Consider the following 19536-nt stretch of genomic DNA (forward strand, 5'->3'; position numbering starts at 1 on the left):
GAACTCTCACAAAATGGCAGGAAGCCGTCAAATTTCTATGAGGGTGGACTACCTAGGGAGGGTTTATCATCGCTGGGGTCATCAGATGCCTGCATGCTGATTAGCCCAATGTGAAAGGGACATGGACTATCCAGGATCAAAGAAGTGACACATTGATGATGTATTTGCGTGAGTGCAGGAACATGAAGGAAACAAAAGATTAAAAAGAAGGTATAAACTTTGTATTCAATTTACTAAATCCTGATCAATGTATTATGATCTTGTATTTAAATAAAATTAGTCATGCCTAATTATAACATAATTAAGCATTATGTACAGCACAGTATGAGCCATTCACCCCCTGTTGTTGAGCTGACCTATATAAATCTTTATAAATTTATAAAGGACCATGGAAAAGTGGTAGCAGCAATAAAACACATATCATCCCCCCACCCACACACACACACACACACACACACACACACACACGCACACACACACACACACACACACAAAACAAAGTGGATACATACTACAATCAAGGTTAAATAGATAGATAGATAGATAGATATGTCTGTGAGAGATAGAGGGAAGGGGAGAGTGAGAGAGAGAGAGAGAGAGAGAGAGAGAGAGAGAGAGAGAGAGAGAGAGAGAGAGAGAGAGAGAGAGCAATGGCAAATGGAATTCTGTGTGGTAGAGAAAGGGTTGTATGCATGGAGCACTCATGGAAAGGTATTTCTTGCCACATGGAATTCGGGGAGGGCAGGACCGCCATTGCTCAATGTGTCACTCAGACGTCACTGGTGGAGGATAGGCATCCCTCTGCCTGGGGATGCGTGGTGCTGAGTATAAAGGGACACAGAGAACCGATTAACCATAGTCCAGTGTGAATGGCAAAAACAGCTTCTTTAACTGGTTCATTGAGCAGCCAATTTACAAGTTAGCCAGTGTGAAAATGGTTACATTTTTAGCTGGAATGGCTGCCTTATGTCTACCATTGATATGATTTTTCTCCTAGACTTTCAACATCAATAATTTCTCCTGTGCAAATTGCTGGAGTTGTGAATTGATAACAGAACAGCAAGGTCACAGGAACATCTGGGTGAAAGATGGGACAAACTATTTATTTGAACCAATGGAATTTAAAAACTGAATAATTAAGCAAGTTATTCAAAGAGGAGGGAATAGGGTGCTTTCATCAGATTAAAGATATTGAGGAAATTAATGAATTAAGAGATAGTGAGAATGAAAACAAAAATAAATAAAGTTAAGATAAGAACATTTGAAAAATCATAGGAACAATTTAGCACTTGCTGGAATTAAAGTTCAACAATCTAAAATGCCTCTTCTCAAGGTTAAGTGCCAAGTCAAGGCAATAAATCAACCAATTAACAGAGCCGTTTCATAAAGAAATACTAAACTAAACTTTCCCTGGCACTTAATTGATATTTATGGCTCATGTCCAGAAAATTCCTCACACATATGGGAAGATTAATAGGGAGATTGCATTTTGAAAGGGTGACAATGGAATGATTCAATTTGTCCAGAAACTTAAGTCGATTCATAACATCTCTTCCTCATCATAAACTGTATTCTAGCAAATGTAGTAAACACAGCATGTGCATCAAATGATGTTATTTTTCCAGCAAATATTGAGCCAATATCAACAAATCAAAAAAAAAGTGTTTTCCTTCATGGATAACAAGAACTGGATGTTCAACCTGCACATATGTTGGGCATATTCTCCAAGCTTTGGTCAAATGTAATTTTCTTTGTGAGAGGTTTGAGGTGAAACCCATCTCTTGTTCCTACATCTGGAAAATGGAAACTATTTAAGATTGAATGTAAGCCAGGTTCTCACGTTTATTTCAGGAACACATCAGAAGGTCTCAATGTCCTGAAATGATGTAATAAAAATGTGAAGAAAACCAGTGGACTAATTCTGACCCTATGGCTTTGTGGACTGTTTGCGCTCCCTCCAAATCATCTGCTTCTCCTGATCATTCCTCCTGCTAAAATTGTGTGTGCAATCTCCTGACCATTCAGATGTTGTGTCAGGCTTGATTGTTTGATGACAATTAGGCCCAATATTGGTTCTGATAAATATATCGACGCAGCATCCATTATTTTCTCCTTCTTCATCTCTTCATTTCTTTCTTTAGGGCTTATTTATTTTCTTTACCTTATTTACTTTTCATGGGAGGGCGGGGGAGGGGGGACAGGGGCGATGTGGATTATAGCCATGACGTATCAAAGATTATTCTTTTTACTCTTTATTGTTCTTGTTGGTTCCATGTTTGGCATATAAAATTTCAATAAAATATAAAAAAAATGAAACCCAATACCTAAACTAAACTTTCCCTGCACTTAATTGATATTTATGGCTCATGTCCTAGTAGGTTGCATGCAACCTGTATTTATCCAAATACAGGCATCATTTCCTTTGACCAAATATCCCCAGGAATAAACAAAGCTTTACCCATTTGTTTCTTTATTCTTAGCAAGACTTCAAAATAGGATAACAAAATGAGCTTTTGCAACTGTTTTGGTTAAATGTTTAGAATTTTGTTTGATCCTTGTCACACTTTGCTAAGGAGCAGTTCAAAAACATTGTTCAAAAATAAATGGAATTGTAATGCTGCAGAAAAGAAACCTTAAGGAAATAAGTAAAAATCGGTGAGACATTTGGAAGGTCCTGAACAATGCTAGTGGAATTTCTCATTGGAAGTGATGACGGATAATGATAATGATCATTCTAACTGACCTTCATGATGTTTGAAATCATTCAGCATGGAATTTATGTAAATCTTTCTAATGGACTGATAATGACAAGTGACAACTTTGATATGTTGAGTTAATTTCAGTAATAGGAAGAGCATAATTGGTGCCATGGAAGAATTTTCTTTTATGTTTTCTTTTACAGTGAGCATTAATACTTCAACTTTAAAACTAAAATGTTCATGTTAATTGTCGGTCTGGTTGAATGATATGGAGGAATCTATCACTTAGTATATGGATTGGATGGTATTATTCTTTAAAAGATATGCAATAATTTTTTCATAATATTTCATTATATTTGTATTGTATGTGTATGTGGAGCATAGCTGTGAAGGGATGTAAGCAAAAGAAGTAGAGATAGGGTGGAATGCTTACAGTTACTTTCAATGATGTTTCTGATCTTGTGGTTCCATCCTTGGTGACCTTCCCCTCATACATTCCACCTTCCTCCAACAAGCACACACACACACACACACAGACACACACACACACACACACACACACACACACACACACACACACACACACACACACACACACACACACACACACATACACACACACACACACTGGTGAGTGGTGTTCCATTGCACGCACATGAAAGACCATACCCTCAGTGTGAAAATGGGATGTTACCTTCATAAGGGCACACACACTAGAAGCACTGGTACACTGATGAGAGATATTCCATTGTATACACATGAAGGACCATACCCTCAGTGTGAAGATGGGATGTTTCCTTCATAAGGACACCCAAGGTGGTGATCACTTCAAATGACAGATTCATTTTAGGGGAGAGGAGGTCAAGGTTTATCCCATGTTTTAGTCCATTTACTATCTGCCACTGAGGCATTGTGGCATTTAATTCCTTGAGAACTTGGGCTGTTGGAATCATGATGGTGCCACCAAACCACTCTTGATGATGAACAATGAGGTCCCCAAGAGAGAATACATGTTGTTCATATCCTTTCAACACCCGAAGGAAACCCACTCAGACACGAGGAGAATGTAGAAACTCCTTACTGCAGCGCTGAATTCAAACCTGGTTGCTGGCACTCTAACAATGTTGAGCAAACTGCTTTACTAACTATACTACCCTGATGCTTCTTTCCTGTAGCATGATGACCAAAACTGAACATAATACTCCAAATAGGGCCTCGCCAGCATCTTATACAACTGCAGCATAACCTCCCAACATTTTAATACTCTGAATGATGAAGGTCAATGTGCTGAAAGCCTTTATGACTACCCTTTCTACCTGTGACTCCACTTTCAAGGTACAATGTACCGTACTCCTAGATCCTCTGCACTATAGCACTCCCCAGAACCCTACATTCACTATGTCAGTCCTATTCATGTTAAACCTCCCAAAATGCAACACCTCACATTTCTCTGTATTAAATTCCATCAGTCATTCCTCTCTCCACCTGCAACTCATGACACTTCTGATCAGTATATGTCAATGGTAGAAAGGCTTTCGATATCATGAATTAAGTCACTTGCCAAAAGATTCCAGCTTCTGTCCTGTTAATATAGCGACAGGATTTATGCAACCGATTCCATTGAATTTTTTGTCAGACTTGGGCATTGACAGGAAATTCACTAATGATAATGCCATTGAAATTTATTTAGGTCTTGGTACATGCAAATATGACTTGCTTTATTTGTTTAAGAGTTTTAAACGGAATTGAATATAGTGCATTATTAATGAATATCTCCATTTCTGACAATTTGATGAAAGGGTGGATGGGTCTAAGACACGGTGCTGAGGAAATGTAGTCATGTTTGATTGTCAATTAACAAAGGCTCAGATCAATTATGCAAATGCCACCATTGAATTATTTTCCCTATGATAGTCATTGACTTTGGTTCTACCAGGGGTCCTTGATATTTCATTCAATCAAATGCTGCCTTGATATCTAGAATAGCCATTCTTAACCTTTTTTTTGTGGCTATGGCACCCATTGGACTCGGCTTAAATTTTTGGTTTCTTCCTCTGACTAACTATATTTTTTAAACAAAATTCAAAATATTTATGTTATGTGAGGTGAAAAGAAATCGAGGCATTTACTTAAATATGCTGTGGTCCAAGGGCCCCCAGTGAAAATGGCTGACCTTGAGCAGTCACATTCCTATCACCTCTGGAACTTTTGGTGTTTAGGTGCACACAGTCCTGCGTGGCTGCTTTAGTCCCATGTTTGATCAAAAGCTATGATTAAGTCTGGAACAAAGTGGTCCTAGCAATACTCAAAGTAGTATCAGGGAACAGGTTATTAGAGAATAAATGTCACTTGCTAGGTTCGTCAATTACACCTTTCTTTATGTCTGTGTTGACTGAAAGTTGACTGATTAGTGATAATTAACCCAATTGCAAATGTCTTGCTTTTTGTGATCAATACAAACCTGGATCTTTTTCTGCATTTCCAGCATTATGATGACACTGGAACAGATTGTCCAGAAGTACAGTGTGACAGTACAGATTCTATCACCAATGTGGATATTTTTTGGTATGTTGCTTTCTGTTATTTTATTTAATACCTGATTTAGATCTTCCCAAAACTTTTCCACTTTCTCACATGTCAAAATTGCATGTACTGTTGTTCCCATTTCCTTCTTACAGCAAAAACATCTATCTGATACTGGTGGGTCCCATTTATTTACCAACTACCAAAATTATTATTGATGCAAAATAAACTAATCCCTTTCACAATAGATAACCTTTCCTTTAGAGAATGGGAGAGAAAAGGGATTAAAAGAATAGAAAATTGATTTTTGTGAAATAATTTATTATCATTTGAACAATTGAAGTACAAATATGGAATAACTCACGGTACAATGTTTGCATACCACCGACTGAAAACTGACTTAAAGGACAAATTGGGAAGCAGACTGAGGTTACCAGAAGGAAGCAGCTTTGAATATGTGATTACAGACACAATGATAATTAAAAGATTTATAACAAACATGTACATCAAGCTGCAAGAGAAAGAAAGTGATGAAATAAGCTGTAAACCCAAACAAAAGTGGGAACAAGATCTATACATAAAGATAATAAATGAAATATGGAAAAAGTTATGCTCCAGAACTTTGAGAAATACAATAAACATGAGGTTATGCATGATATAATATAATTGGTTACACAGGCTATATATCACACCCAAAAAATTAAATAAATGGGTGAGAATATTCTTGCTTTTCCTCCACTGGCAGTTTTATTGCCCACAACCTGCCTATATGTGTCAAGACCACTGATCTAATCTGTTGGTTGTGCATGTGGCAACTTCTCCAGATTTACACAACTTTTATAGATATGTATGATGCTACTCTCAGCATTTACTTCTGCACGGCACATTAATTCAGAGTTAAATCTTGCGCCAGATAATAATGGGTGATTCTTCCCAGGCTGTGATGATACAGATTGCGGTGGTGAACATCTCTACTGTGGTTGATAACACCTCAGGTATACTCAGTTTTAAGCAGCTAAATCTATTCGCAGTTTATCCCATCAAGTTCAAGATCAAATTTGTTGTCACTCGAAACATGGTGCAGGGAGAATGTTTGTTTTTGCTACCAGTCCAGGTCTGTGCATAGTACAACAAATAAAACACAGTACAGATGTGCAGAGTTGCAGTAAGAAATAGTTAGTACAAAGTAAAAGGCAACATTTTTATTAGTTTGTGGTTCATTGAGGAGTCTGATGACAGCAGGAAGGAAACTATCCTTGAATCTGGTAGTTCATAACATCACACTTGTGAATCTTCTTCCTGAAGAGAGAGTGTAAAGAGAATGGCAAGGTAAGATTAAACTTTTAATATTTTGGCTGCTTTTACAAGGCAATGGGAAATACAGAGAGAATTAATAGAGGAGAGGGGGTACATATGATGGTATGCACTGTGTTCACAACTCTCTGCAGTTTGTGATGATCTTGGGCAGAGGAGTTCTGATACCATTGAGCGATGTATCCTGATGGGATATTTTCAATGGTGCATCTGCAGAAGTCACCAAGGGACGCAGGTGGATGCCAAATTTCTTCAGAACTCTGAAGAAGTAAAGGGACTGGTGCATTAAGTTTCTCCAGCATTTCTGTGGTTTTATATTTTGAGCCACACCTGACAAAGTGTTTGTGATATTGTTGTGCAATACATTGGAACCAAACCCACAGACAGGGTGCTTTTGAAACGATGGTCACCACAAGAAACAGAATCAGAATTTGTTGCCTTGAACATGCCATCGAAATTGTTGTTTTGCAGTGCAAATATCGCTGTAAATTACATTTCAAGAATAAATAGTGCAAGAAAATAGGACAAAGTGAGATATTTCATTGTCCATTCAGAAATACGATGGCAGAGGGTTAGAAGCTGCCCTTGTGCCATTGCGTATTCACATTCAGGCTCCTGTACCTCCTTCCTGATGATAGCAGTGTGAAGAGGGCATGGCCTGGGTGGTGGGGGCCCTTGAGGATGAAGGCTGCCTTCTTCAGACACCACCTCTTGTAGATAAAACTTTCAAAAAATTGGTTGCTCTCTGGTCACAATCAAATTAAAAATCCATAATAGTCAGACTACAGTCGAGTAATTACATTGAACAGGTGATAAAACCCTTGATTTTATCTTGCCATTTTTCCATGCAATGGGGACAACAAAAGAGTATAGTGGGAATATCTTGCCTATTATCCAGAGAAATCTGGTAAAATTGTGACCATCAGTCAATAACTTTCATAAATTGCCTAAACAGCAGGGAAAGTCTAGAGCATTGGTTCTCGACCTTTCTCTTTCCACTCACATACCACTTTCAGTATTCCCTATGCCATCGGTGCTCTGTGATTAGTAAGGGTGAGTGGGAAGGGAAGGTTGAGAATCGCTGCTTTAGACCCAATTGTTACTGAAATATTTTGCTTTGAGAAAAATTGTCATTAGCCCATTTCCTTGGAAGTTATGAAACCGTGCACGTAACAAGTCAATTAGATACGATTCAAATAGTGGTTTTCAAACATTTTCTTCCCACCCACATATCACCTTAAGCAATCCCTTACTAATCATCGAGCACCTACGGCATAGGGATGACTTAAAGTGGTATGTGAGTGGAAAGGAAAAGGATGTAGCTGGAGCAGTACTATATTAAGTAACAAAACAAACCTACATGTTGACCTCTATCTGCATGGACTCCTCTGGGGATGGCCACGGGATTATAATATTCAATGGTGGAATTCAAAAATCCTCTCACTGCTGGAGATGTACTCTTTCAGAGACTCTCACATACATAGCAGGAAATGATCAATTTTCAATGGCATGCACAGAACTCTTCTGATGGTTTGTGAATTTGGATTCCTACTTCTGAAGGTGCAATCCATAGAACCTGCAGTTGAATCTTTCAGTCTTCTGGAAATACTAATCATTTGATGCTTCTGCTCTGCCTTCTTCACTTGTGCTTTACCATGTGATATTGCATGACATTGAATTCCTCAGTCGGAATGTCTCTGAGCTGCTACACAGATATTAATATTTAGGTTCAGGTTCCTGCTAGTCTCTGTTGGAAAGGGTATTATGTTAGAATGCCACTCACTGAAAGGTCTGCAAACAGCTCTGTGTGGCTCCATGCCCACTCATTATTCAGCATTATTTCCTGTCTTTCTGTGCATGGGGCAGAGAAAGTCAAGAAATCTGCAAGTCAAGAAAGAGATAGAAACAAATGTTTACAGAGTTAAAGTTCCAGTGGAGACAGAACAAAAATTTTACAAGCACAATTTTTTTTTAACCTGTAACCAGAGCATCAGCAGGCAGTGTGTCCAAATTATTGGGATGCTCCTGGCTAAAATCCTCTGTCTTCTGATGTATTTGGGGAAACCTGGCATAAACTACTTCAACTATCACTGAGAGAGAGTATGAAGAACTCTGACTTGAAAGAGGGAGACAGTAACATTATTCCTCTTAGAACTTTCCTTGCCCTCAGTGACCATTCAACTTTTTTTGCAAATTACTGGGGTAATAATCAATTAAGATGAATATATCACATCCAGTTCAAAGAGAGCTTTATACTAAGCAGGCTCTATTCTCTAAGGGGATTGATGTTCTCTGAGCTAGGGGAGGGGTGTGGGAAAATTATTCTAATGCTTGAGCCAGACTTCTCCACTACATCACATGCTCAATTGTTGGTTTCGTGGAATCATTTTCAATGAATTCCACTCAGATACAGAATCTGTATGCAGATGTGTGCCCTCTGACATGGACACTATTGCCTCATTTGCTCTTGTTCAATTGATATGCGAGGCACTGTGTGAAAACTCAGTCCTCTCTCTTTTTCCAATGCCATTGAAGCATAAACACCTGGGCTGGCAAATGTACCTCAAGATTCATGTGATTGTGCAACCAGAATTATTATCTTTCTGACACATCTCCCACAGGTTTCTTGAACAGCATGTGGATGATTAAAGAAATGAATCAAAGCTGTCAATGTAAGAATGTTTTGGGTTATGATTATGCACATGATCATATTTCAGTAGCTTCTGGCTTTAAGTCCATATGAGATTCATATGCCTCGTGGGTTGATATTGAGTTCTTGTCATCAGTAAGGTTCTCATTTCTCTGTCTCTAATTGTTGTGTGCTCTGATATTCCACTTATTTCCTTTGCAGGTGACTTTGCTGAGAGGCTTGGGAATTATAGGTTGATAAGATAGTTAAGAAGGACTATGGGATGCTGGGCTTCATTAATAGGGGGATTGAGTTCAAGAGTGGAGAGGTCAATGGAATACATTTATTCATTTCCAAGTACCATTGCTGTACTCTCAGGCTCTCTTCTGATTTCCAGGTTGACATTATACATTTTTTTGCTACAGCTAAGGCTATCATAATAAATCTTTTTTGCACTTCATCCAGTTTGAGGCCTAATTCTTTACTTCTTGATTTACTTAGAAGAAAGATCTCTGGATTTTTTGGTATGTTGCTTTTTGTGATTTTATTTAATACCTGATTTAGATCTTTCCAAAACTTTTCCACTTTCTCACATGCCCAAATTGCAAGTACTGTTGTTCCCATTTTCTTCTTACATCAAAAACATCTATCTGATACTGGTGGGTCCCATTTATTTAACTTTTGAGGCGTGATATATAACATGCAATTTTAAAAAATAAAGTCACATTATTTGAACAAATTTGGGAACCATACATGGATCACAACAGAGAGGGCCTACCGCAGACCTCCACCCCCTAAAATGATAGAATGAGAAGAAGACAAAATGAACTGACCCAGTGTGTAAAAGTAGATGACACAATTTTCTTGATTATTTTCATTGTGTGATGACATTGTTTAATGGGTTTATTGTATTGTATATGTTGAATGTTTAATGGGTTTGGAGGGGGTGGGAAGGAGGAAGGGAAGGGAGGGGAAAAGGGGAGAAAATTACATTGTGTATATTCAAGAGGGAAATGTTTGTGTGTATTTTGATTAATATGCTTCATAGTGTGAAATTTTTTTTTAAATTTAAAAAAAGAGTAGAGAGGTCATGTTGCAATTTCATAAATCTTTGGTGAGACCACACTTAAAGTATTGTGTTCATTCCTGGTCACCTTATTATAGGAAGGATGTGGAACCTATGGAGAGGGTGCAGAGGTGATTTACCAGGATGTTACCTGGACTGGAAAATGAGGCAAGGTTAGTAGAGCTGGGACTTTTCTCTTTGGAATGTAGAATAGTGCTCTACAAGATTATGAGAAGTATAGATAGGTTGGACAGCCAGTGTCTGTTTCCCAAGACAGGAATAACAAAAACCAACGGACATGAGTACAAAGTGAAGGGAGGGAAGTTTCGGGAAGACATCAAGGGTAGGTTTTTTTACGCAGAGAGTTGTGGGTGCCTGGAATGCCTTGCCAGGGATGGTGGTGGAGGCTGAAACATTATGGGGCATTTAAAAGACTCCTAGACAGACACATGGAGGGAAGAAAAATAGAGGGTTACACGAATGGGAGGATTTGTTTTGTTTTAAGCAATATATGGTTTGGCACAACATCGAGGGCCAAAGGTCCTGTACTGTGCTGTAGTGTTCTATGTTCTATAGTGACTTCTTCTGTGGGCGCAAAAGAGAGGTGAGCAAAAATAATGCCTGAAACAAAGTGATGGGTGGGACTTTTTATGGAGGGTTATCAAGAGGGAGTCTCAGAATTTTGCAAAGGAGCTGAGTACCTCCCTTATCCACCTATTTCCTATTGCCTGTGCTCCTCCACATGCCCCTACCCAGCACCATTTTATTCAGGCCCTTGCCTACTTTTTGCTTCTACGTTGATGAATGGCTTAAGCCCAAAAAATTTCATATGTATCTTTATCTTTATTATATAAAATATGCTGAGTGACCTGATGAGTTTCTCCAGCATTGTGTTTCTACTTCAGTCACTGTGTCTGGAGACTTTTGTGCTTTACTTCAAACCGTTGAGCCTCAGCTGTCCATCCTGTCACCAATATTTGATTGCAATTCTGGAATCAGTGAAAATCCTTTTTACAATAATTTTTCAATGGTGGGATTGAAATGGATGCTTTAGCTTTGTCATCATACTCAGACACTCAACTGGTTAGAAAATAATGAACTATTCCAGTGGCTGTATTAAAATACTTTTCACAGATATTTCACAGACATAAGTAGAATGATGAAGGCCTCAAGCCCAAAATGCTGGTTATGTACTGTATCTTTACTTAAGCTATCGAATCCAAGCTGCTGAAGATCAAACTGCGCTGGGTGGGTCACGTCTCCAGAATGGAGGACCATTGCCATCCCAAGATCGTGTTCTATGGCGAGCTCTCCACTGGCCACCGTGACAGAGGTGCACCAAAGAAGAGGTACAAGGACTGCCTAAAGAAATCTCTTGGTGCCTGCCCCATTGACCACCGCCAGTGGGCTGATCTCGCCTCAAACCGTGCATCTTGGCGCCTCACAGTTCGGCGGGCAGCAACCTCCTTTGAAGAAGACCGCAGAGTCCACCTCACTGACAAAAGACAAAGGAGGAAAAACCCAACACCCAACCCCAACCCACCAATTTCCCTTGCAACCGCTGCAACCGTGCCTGCCTGTCCCGCATCGGGCTTGTCAATCACCAACGAGCCTGCAGCTGACGTGGACATACCCCTCCATAAATCTTCGTCTGCGAAGCCAATCCAAAGAAAGAAAGAATAAGGTACACTGTGACCTGCTGAGTTTCTCCAGATTTGAGTTTTTACTGCAGGGATATACAATTTACTTTGGGGTAAAATCAGAGCTAGAGTTTGTGAAAGTAAAATGGTCAATTTAATGTCTAATGATGAATTCAGGGGGAAAATTTGACCCAATTAGGGGCCAGAGAACATGTTATGAAAAGGAGAAGCTGAGACAAAGTGTGCTGATGTAGATAAGGACAAACTAAATGAGCATGTGAGAGACAATGGAATAGAATGAGGTGCAGAAATTAAGAAGTGTGAAGTAGGACACTGAAATGCATTCTCTCTCTCCTTGAAAGTTTATTCCATTTTATGTCTCTGACAAAACCTTGGCATGGACTTACAATAGGCAAATTGGAATATTATGCAAAAAAAATGAAACATTTTTTAACATAGTGAAATTATGTTATTCTTTTTCCAGATAAAACAATTTAATGGCCAGAAAACTTATAAAATGATTATTTTTGAAAATCTGAAAAGAAAAGAAAATAATATAACTTGATTAATTCAAAACATCTGGATAATAATTCATCATTAAAAGCTGTTTATGGCACACATTATGTGACACCCATATATTGCAAAAATATATTCATTGAATTGATGGACAACCTTAAAGAGTTGCTGAAGGCTTTTTCAATTAGTTGTAGTGAGAGGCATACTTTATATTTTTCTGTAATGTTTTGCTTGAAAATTTAACACTTAGAGTAACTACAACAGGCAATTAAAGTTGTCCATCAAGATCCATTGCAGTTTCTCCTGCATTACTTCTTTCAGCGAAAATGTGGAAGCATTCTTTCCTGTTCCAAGCAGAACATTTTAAAATCCAAATTTAGAGAGTAATTTACCCCACCCCCCCTTCCCCCAAAAGATTGCAAGATAACCTGTGCTTGGTGGAATTCTGGCTTGGAAAGTAAGACAGGCACTTAAATATTTCAACCATTCATTAGAAAGATAAAAACAACCCTGGTATTGCACAGTCAATTTCCTGACAGATCTGGCTATTGGGCAAGATTGAACAAGGGCTAAAGTGGTAGGGAAGAAATAGTGTTGATTTCTGAACTGGAAGAATTTGAGAATCATCCAGGACATAATATCAGCATGGAATATTCTTTGGATTTGGGGAACTGAAAGATAAGTAGAACCCAGAAAGGAAGGCACAGAGGTTTGGAAAGGGTTTCTGGGGTTTAGGTTGAAGACAGAGATGCCAATAAAAGAGTGTTTAAATTTAAGAATAACCAAGAGAAACAATGAAGTGGAGATGTTTGTAAAGTTTGAGAAATTTTACAATGGCACTTCAGTCAGATCTGGTGCCAACATAAGTCAGCGAACAAAGCGGTGATTAGCATTTGGAAGAATGGGAATGTGAGCAGCTGGGTGTGGGATGAGCCCAAGTTTATTTCAGCTGAAAAAAGAGAGAACAGCCCAAAATAATCAGGGCTAGATATAGCAATAGTGTGATTCACCACATGAGGTCAGATAGTAATGGAGTCAAGCAATGTACTGGATATGGATGTTGCATTCTTGGTAATTTAATATAAAAATAGTCGAAAGGTTACATTAAAGTAAAATATAACACAAATGTTGCCAATAACCATATAACCATATAACCATATAACCGTTTACAAATGATTGGGTTCAGTCTCAGAGAGTTACTAAGGAGGGGATGCAACGATTGGGGGTTGGATTGAAGACCAGGCATTAGGTGACGCTTGAGTAGGCTCACACTTCATATTCACCTCCTGGATGTTACTGTGGAAAGTCATTAGTATTCATATCCTTTTGCAATAAAGGCCAATATCATGTGTTTTAAGTCAAGTTTATAGTCATCTGATTGTACAAGTACAATCTGATGACAAAATGTTCTCTGGTCCTTGGTGAAAAACATGCAGACGTGCAACAGGACATAACACACATACAGACAAACAATACACATGCGGGGCAAATATGTGATCTGGACAAATAAATAAATGTTGTTTCATGAATATGAGAGTCTCAGATGCTTAATGTGAGTAGTTCCTTTGGTCGTTTAGCATTCTTACCACCCATGGGAAGAAGCTATTCCTCAGCTTGGTAGTGCTGGATCTGATACTCCTGTATCTCTAGCAAGGTGGAAGAGGTCTTCAATGATTTTGCGTGCAACCTTCAGACAATGATTCGAATATATTATGTTTATGAGGGAGAGGGAGATCCCAGTGATTCTCTTTGTCACTCATATGGTCCTGTGATTGTCCTATGATCCATTTCTCTGCAGAAACCATACCACACTGTGATGCAGTAGAGATCCTATAGAAGGTTTACATCATGGTGGCAGGTAGCCTTGCCCACTTCAGTTTTCGCGAGAAGAGTAGTCGCTGCTGCATCTTCCTGACAAGTGAGGAGATGTTTAGTGTCCACGATAGGACACTAGTTAAATGAACTCAACGAAACTTGGTGCTCTCCACTCTCTCTACTACAGATTTGTTGATGTGTAATGAGGGTGGTCTTTTCTTGTCCTCCTGAAGTCCACGATCATCTCCTTCATCTTGCCCAGGTTGATACTCAGGTTGTTACTCTCGCACCATTTCACAGCTTCTCTAAAGTGCAACTTATCATTGTTGCTGATTAGGCCATCTACTGTTGATGACACTGTTAGAGCTGGATCTGGCAAAGCAGTTGTGGGTGTCAGTAGCATGAACAGGAGCGGGCTGAACACATAGCTTGAGGTGCACAAGGGCTCAGTGTGACGGTACTCGACATCCTGCTCCTGACCCAGTTTACAGGACAAACAAAGGAAAAAAAGAAATTTGTGCATTTTGTGTACAAGGCAATAAAATGAATCTTGAATTTTGAACTTGAAATCCAAATTACTTGTGGCATGACAGCAGCTTCCTGACTTCTGGGACCTGGATTTGAACCTGACCACGGGTGCTCTGGCCTTTCAGTAATTTCAGTGTAGGCACCCATGGGTTCCTTCTGAATATTAATATTACATATAAATAATAAAAATAATACTCATTTAGAAACCATGTTATTAATTAAGGTATTGATATAATATTTTATAAAAGGATAAAAAGTCTCTTAGCTTCACTTGTCACTATTTGTCAATCACAATGATTCATTTTGAAATCCATCACTCATTTCATTTTTCTGAATCCCTAACACCAAATATAGTTTCAAACTCTTCTCTTCCATGCTCAGTTACATCATGTGATTTCTTCAAATAATAAAGTGAATCATGAAATTCTGCAGGCACTATGGTTGTAGTAAAAGCACACAAATGCTAGAGGAACTCAGCATGTCTTACAGCGTCCACAGGAGTAAGATACATAACTAATGTTTGGGGCCTGAGCCCTTATTCAAGGTAGGAGCAAAAAGCAGTCAGGCAACTGAATAAAACAGCTGGGGGAGAAGGGATGAAAGGGCAGGGGAGGAGCACAGGCCAACAGAAAAAAGATGATACTTGGACACGTATAGGAGGACAGGAGAGGAAAGGGGAGAATTGATCAGGGAAGGGGATGGCTCTCTGAATGCAGAGCTGGACAACAGGAGGAAAGGGAAAGAGAGAGAGAGAGTGCAAGAGGAAAGGAGAAATAATGATAGGGGAAAGGAAGAAATGGGAGGGTGTGTGGGGCATGCTAAAGGAAAGTAGAGAAGTCGATGGTAATGCCATTTGGTTGGAGAGTGTGCTGAAATGGAACATGCAGGTAGCCTTGGTCTGGCAGTTCATGAGGTGTGTCGGTGTGGGAATTAAAATGGTTGGCTACTGGGAGGTCCCCACTATTGCAGTGGATAGAATGAAGGTGCTCAATGAAATGATTTTCTGGTCTGCGTCAAGTGTCTCCAATGTTGAGGAGGACAGATGCAACAGTACAGTTTGGGACCCTGAATGGTGGTGAGGGAGGAGATGTAGGCACAAATGTAGCATGTTTTGCACTCACATGAGGTACTGTGACGATTAAGAAGGGGTGAGTAGATGAGGAAGCCACAGTGGAAACAAATCCTATGGGGAGGAGAAGATGTGTCTGGTGGTGGTATCTCATTGTAGTTGGTATAAATTGAGAAGGATAATATGTTGGATGAGGAGGATGGTGGGATGGTAGATGAGGACCTTCTTGCATCTTGTAGCAAAGGGGCCTCGGCAGATGTGCAGAAAATAGAGGAGGTGTGGGGAAGGACTGGGTTGATGGTAGTAGAAGGGAAGCCATGTTTTTATAAAGAGGATATCTTGGATGTACTGGAATGTAAGATCTCTGCTGAGAAATCTGTACATTTCCACACTGTAGTGCGACAAAGGGCACTCAAGACCAGAAAGAGTACAACATGCTTTTATTCAGTAAGAATAACACACAATAATCTTTGGACTGAACTGTGCTTTGGCAGGGATCCTAGATTTATATTCAGATATATGGGGGTGGAATCAGGGAGGAGCTAGTCCTTAGGACATCACATCAGTAGTGAATTCCCAGTTCACTACATTCACCCCTTCCTTAGAATGAAGCCTGCGGGTGAAACTGAGAATATAGTATAGTCATAGAATTTTTTTTTTTACAATATTTACAAATTCAACCTGTCAGGAGGTCTGGAGATGTGGGAAGATCACGGTAATGTAGGCGGGCACTGGAGTTGCTCCTGATGCTCCTGTGGTTCCGGGACTTCGGGGAGTGGGTGATCTGGCTCCAGTTGAGGGGTGGTTGGAACCACTTCCTGAGTCGTCTCACCTGAGCCCTTTGGTGTTTTCCAGGGAACCATGGGTAGGTCCTGACTCTCTTGAGCTGATGGACCCTCAGTTGCAGTGGGTGCCAGGTCCCTGATCAAGTCAGTGCACTCCCTGCCATCTTGGTATGCCATATAGGCATAAGTGGGGTTGGCATGGAGTAAGTGCACCTTCTCGACCAGGGGCCAGTTTACTCTTCCTCACACGCTTTTGAAGCAGCACTGGAACTGGTGCCGTAAGCCATTTGGAGGTGGCCCCTGATGTTGAACTTTCTCTCGAAAGAAAACATCTGCTCATGAGGAGTCACATTGGTCACAGGAGTGTAAAACGACTAATGGTTTGGCTATAGTCAATTACTAGTCTGGACTTTTCTTCCCTCTTTGCCATTACCACCTGAGCTCTCCATGGGCTGGTACTGTGGTCGATAATGTTCTCATCAAGCAGATATTGTGTCTCAGCCTTGATGAATGTGGGGTCCTCTGCACTGTAGCACCTGCTTTTCATAGCAATTGGTCTGCAATCAGTACTCAGATTCGGGAACAGCAGAGGTGGATCTATATTCAGTGTGGAGAGTCAAAAGGAGGCATCAGAGTTTTGGGGCTTTCCATTCTGAACCGTAATGGGAAGAAGAGGACCTGAATACTCCAGGGTCACGTTTTTAAAGCAACACAAGAAGTCGAGACACAACAAGACCGGTGCACATAAATTCTTAAGTACAAATATTCTGAAATTACAGAAATCCCCCTCCGACAAAGATAAATGAACAATGTTCTTGAATATTTACAGACTGCATATGGGATGCTAAAATAATATGATAATTAGAAGGTTACATTTTAAGATTAAGTTTTTGGACTGTCTCTGCATTTATGAAGCTCTCAGTTGAGCCACATTCAATTAAACATTCCAGTTTATGTCCGAAAACCCCTACCTTGATCATGGAATTGTTCAGTTGGTATGATATCACCTGGTCCAAAACCATCGCTGCCAGGACTCCATAGATGCAGCTGTTCCCCTCGCTGGAATCGTTTCCCCCTTGCAGATTTTTGGATAGGCAAGATAGCGGAGGCCATGAGGTGCAGCAAGATGGTGCCTTCCTTCTTCATCTGTTGGCACCGATTTTGAAAACCGCCAAGATGGCAGAGACCACATGGTGTGTCAATATGGCCGCTCCCCTTCCTTGTCTGATGAAGATGGAATCAATTTTGGAATGCAGCAAGATGGCTATGGGGTTTCCAGCTTCCTGCCCTCCCTGTGTAGCCCCACAGGAAGGCCATGGTGCACCACGGTGGCATTGGGAGCTTGTGGGATTGGGCTTTGGACTCATCTCAGTTAGCCCAGTGGAGGTTGTGCACACGTAGGACCTCTCAGTTCTACCCTTCACCCTGCAGACCTTCACCTAGTGCCCCTTCTTACCACAACCAGAGCCAAATGGAATCTTTAGCAGGACCTCGAGTTCTTGGGTGCTGCTGCTGACTACAGAAGAATCATCACTTAGTGCCGGACGCCGCTGCCATCAGGGCTGATGTCACGTGTGAGCTGCTCAGGGGACCAGATCATCCTGGAGGTTGCTGCTGCCTTCCAGGTTATCAGCTCCCAGTTGGACCATCTTCAGTGACTTGGCCAGTCACACATTTTCAGAAAGCACCGCACTGCCCTGTTCCAGCAACTGTTGCCTTATGTACTTGGACCTCACACCACAGACACGGCTGTCCTGAATCTACTCATCTTCCATTCCTGGGCTATTCCTTCTTTGTACCTGGAGTTCCTCATGAGTGCTCATAGAATGAGGACAAAATCTTCAATGGACTCACCAGGCCGCTGCTTCCATTGCGAGAGCTGATGCCTCACAATGATGACATTTTGTGGCCTCATGTAGCAAGCCTTCAGACTTTCGATGGCCGACTCGTAAGTAGTGCAGTCCCTGATGATCGGGAATCCTTTAGGTCTGATGCGTGAGAGGAACGCTGACCTTTTGAGTTTATCCATGGAGTAGACCATTTATATGGCTGCCAGGTACATTTGGAAGCACTCCAGCCAGTATGTGAATTCCTCTGGGGCATCTGGGAACAGAGGGTCGATGAGAGCATTACTGGTTTCAACAGGGCTTCCATCCTCTTCTATACTGAATAAAATTGTAACGTGACTGAAAGCACTCAAGACCAAAGGGAGTACAACACACTTTTATTCAGTAAGAATAAAAGTTCAGTCTTTGGACTGAACTGGGATTTTGACGGGGATCCAGGGTTTATATTGGGATATGCGGGGGGCGGAGTCAGGAAAGGAGCTAGTCCTTCGGACATCACATCAGTAGTGAATTCCAAGTTCACTACACACACAATTAAACCAAGGATAAAGATTTGAAATGCTTTTAGAATTCAGACAAGAAAATAGAAACTGCATTGCCATGGACTAGTTCTATCATTCTATTTAATGTTCACTGAACGATAGCCCTATTACCTCCTGCCTGTGGGACTGTGCTCCTCCCCCTGCCCCTTCAATCCCACCATTTTGTTCAGATGCCTGTCTACATTTTGTCCATACCCTGATGAAGGGCTCAAGAATGATAGTTATGTATCTTTTATCTTTGCTACATAAAGTACACTTGTTTGACTTGCTGAGTTTCTCCCGCATTGTGTTTTTACTTCAACCATGCTATCTGCAGGCTTTTGTGTTTTATTGCAATTATGGAGGTTATTGAGGTGCAATAGTTGATGGGACCCTATTATTTCTCTGTCTCTTCTTGGTCAGGGGCATGACTAGCGGCACTTGTTTGTGTGCCATTACAGACAATCCAAAGTAAACAAATTTGGTGTATTTGTGTACATGACAGTGAAGTAATCTTGAACCTTCAAGATTGGTCTACTCACGAATAATTTAAACTATTTGTATTCCTCAGAAAATTGTTCCTT

The 19536-nt window shown here is 40.4% G+C and overlaps 1 long non-coding RNA gene across 4 annotated transcripts in view; it reads left to right on the forward strand.

Annotated features, from left to right (window-relative positions):
• The window catches only part of LOC138756335 (uncharacterized), a 142664-nt gene that overhangs the window by 12175 nt on the left and 110953 nt on the right, over positions 1-19536 (forward strand). For all 4 annotated transcript variants that reach the window (XR_011352998.1, XR_011353000.1, XR_011352997.1 and 1 more), the window contains exon 2: positions 5185-5264. This is a non-coding gene — a long non-coding RNA (uncharacterized lncRNA). The remainder of the gene's footprint in view (positions 1-5184; positions 5265-19536) is intronic.

This window comes from Narcine bancroftii, chromosome 3 (genome assembly GCF_036971445.1).
Source record: "Narcine bancroftii isolate sNarBan1 chromosome 3, sNarBan1.hap1, whole genome shotgun sequence".
NCBI lineage: Eukaryota > Metazoa > Chordata > Chondrichthyes > Torpediniformes > Narcinidae > Narcine > Narcine bancroftii.